Below are 3,407 nucleotides of genomic sequence, written 5' to 3'. Positions count from 1 at the left end.
AGTTGATAAAGTATCTTAAGTATAAGAACTTCAACTATGCAGAAATTATTTGGATGATATTTGTAAATCATATTATTTTTAAGATAAAAGTTTCATAGTATCTTAGACATATTTCTTTACATGATCAATAATATAGTGTTATAACTATTTTCTTTAAAATATTTGCATTTAATATTTATGATCTAAAAAATTGTAATTTTGCTGGGTGAGCATTTTCTAGGTGAAAAAATCATAGAAAAAAATTATGGAACCTTTACTTAGCAAGATTTATCTTTTTATATAATAATACAGATATCCTAATGTATAAATAAAAATGTTTGAAAAAAACGTTTTATTTGATCATATTTTGAGAAATTGTAAGATAATAAAAAATAATATCATTCTCTAATCTCTTTTAAATAATTTATTATAGTTGAAAACACTAAATACATTTTTTACTAACATGCTACATCAAAATAATGGAAAATTTCTGAACCACCTTATAGGATACTTTTCTTTACTTCATAAAATAAAGGGAAAAATTTGTGGTTAACCTGCCTTTCTTTGACGGGCCCCGGCAAAGAATGATATGTATATTAAATAAAATATTTATGAATTAACCTCAATATTAAATTTTCTAACAGTAAATCATTTTCAAAGTTTATATCAAATCTCCGCATATTACTACACTGAATATGGTTCAACTGGGGCGTTGAAAAGAGTGGCATGTTGTATATTAGAAATATTATTTATTTTATTAAGATTATTGAAAATAACCAGTAGGCTGATTTCTATTTAATTCAAATAATTGATGAAATACACAACTCGGAAATGAAGAATATTGTTTTTAAATTTTTTAGAGTGCAAAAGTAATAGGAAATTCCTGGATACGGCAATGATAACACCAAAAAAAAGGCAAGGCGTGCATTTTATTATTAATGTAATGAATAGAATATAACACCATTGAATAATATATTTTTAATTTGTCGGACGTTCCCTTGAATCTCCAAAACTTAATTTTGGATGAAAATTTTTTAAAATGATTAAAGTGAAAAAAATAAACCATGCCAACCCTTAACAAACTAAAAGTCTATAAAGTGTTAACAAACATGTGTATAAAATTTCTTGAACTTATTAAATTATTTATAATTTACTAATAAAATTATATTTAATAATATATACGTTTTGTTTTTATTTTTGCTTGCATTTATCTTAATTAATGGATAATTTCTTTGGATCATTTAGAAATATTAATTATATTAGGATATTATATTGTTAGGAAGTTTCCATTATATTTTTATAAACTTTTAATGTACATTGTTTTGTTTGAATCAATATTATTAATAATTAAAGAAGCTATTTAGAAATTTTCAAGTGCCAATTATATCCAAAACAGAAGAGGGAATAAATTAGCTCCCCATCACCACAAAATAATTTATCCGATCCAGCATATAAGTTTCATTTAATGCCATTAATAATTAAAATAAATCTAATAATTACACAAAATGAAATTGATAGCATTTTTTGCAAGAAGGTTTATAATTTAAGTCTTGTTACAATGATGGGAGGCTATATAGAATTTATATAAAGATAAGTATTGTTGACAAGAGAAGAAAAGTCTTGACAATAAATAGAATATTCTATGTTAAATAAGTTATTTCAAACAAATTATTTTTCTCATAAAAAGTTAACTGATAAATTTTATAATATAAGATCTCTTTTTATATCCAAGGTAAATCAATCATGAAAAAATGTATATTATATAAAATAACGTTATCCAATAATTTACAAATTATTATATACCAAACGATTGCCTTAAACCTTCATTGTCTAAAATAAAAAAGTATATTAATACAATACGAATATATCGTTGAAAAATTATATAGTTACTAATATGTAACAAATATTAATACTATTTTCTTGACATTTTTAGTAATATTAGATTAGTTAAAATTTTATCAAGGGGGTGCCCGCAATCAAAAATTGAAGAAAAGTACGAGAATTAATTTCAGCACTTATAAAATATTTATAAGACTCAATCTATCTGCACCACGGCAAATAATTTGTGGACTACAATAAAACACGATAAACCATTGAAAGACAATCAAGTCAAGAGGCGTGGCATGTATAAAAATTCTGGAAATATTCTTATGTTAAAATTGTAAAGTCATATCAAAGAAATCTCTCAAAAGTTCAATATTTCAGATAAGGTAAGAGAAGAGAAGAGAAGAGAAGAGAAGAGAAGAGAAGAGAAGAGAAGAGAAGAGAAGAGAAGAGAAGAGAAGAGAAGAGAAGAGAAGAGAAGAGAAGAAGATGAAGAATTTACTGCTTGACAATTCTTTAATAGCAGGTAATAAATGCTCATTTTGTAGGATGTGACGATAGTGTGCACCAGTAAATTTGACTACTGGATCGATAAAGATGAGCTCTACAGGCAAGACTTGATGCCCTCACTGAAACCATGAAGGATTTAGAGAAATTTGAAAATAAGAAACAATCGTTTGGCTGAAACTTTTTTTTTCATGGAGCTACAAAATACACTAGAGATCTGCATTGTGGGTTTATGGACCATAAGCCCGCCCACCCAATGATTATATAAATCTTAACCCTCCCGCTCAGCTGGCCCATAGTTTTCAAAAATATATACCCGCCCGCCCATAGTCTAAATTCCTTACCCGCCGCACATCTTAGTCTAAAAATTTTTACTCGCCCATTATATATAAAAAATATTAACCCAAGCCCGCTATTATAAAATTAATTTATGCCATTCTTTAAATTTTTAAGCATCTAATAAAAAATATTTTAGCATTATACTTCTACAAAAAAATTTATAATTTAGGAAATTACTATATTAAGCAAAAATATTCAATTTAAATTATGGATAATTTATTTGAAGATAAAATATTTATGAAAAAAATATAAATAAAAAATGATAATACCAAAAAAGGACATTTTAATTTTTAATATCCATAAAAGTTCATAAGAACAATTTTTTATTAATATTTACTTAAATGATAAATTTTTTAATCCGCCCGCCCATAGCTTAAATTTCTTAACCCGCCCACCCAGACATCCAGAGCCTAAAAATTTTTAAACCAGCCCGCCTGCGTGTTTTTAAAAAAATTTTTGCCCACCAACTTACCCACTTAGATGGACGGGCGTGTGCGGGTTGGCAGAAAACCCGCCAAATGCAGACCACAAGTTTACTACCTACCATTTTAAATTTACCGATGGAGTTACTGTAAACAGCTTTTCATCAGTAAATCACATGAAATGAACTAACTTCTGAGGGTATTTTCGTAGAAGTTGTTTGGTATTTTCTAGACGGTAAATCTTATTCGCCTTGATTAGCTCCTGAGCTTGTTTCATTTAAAAGTTTCAGCGGCAGCTCTTTGTGAATAATCTGCTTCAATGAAACTCCCTAAATC

Source organism: Gordionus sp. m RMFG-2023, chromosome 3, assembly GCF_954871325.1.
Source record: "Gordionus sp. m RMFG-2023 chromosome 3, tfGorSpeb1-WG-v2, whole genome shotgun sequence".
Classification (NCBI taxonomy): Eukaryota; Metazoa; Nematomorpha; class Gordioida; order Chordodea; family Parachordodidae; genus Gordionus; species Gordionus sp. m RMFG-2023.
The sequence above is the reverse complement of the archived record's forward strand: the minus strand, read 5'-3'. Positions refer to the sequence as shown.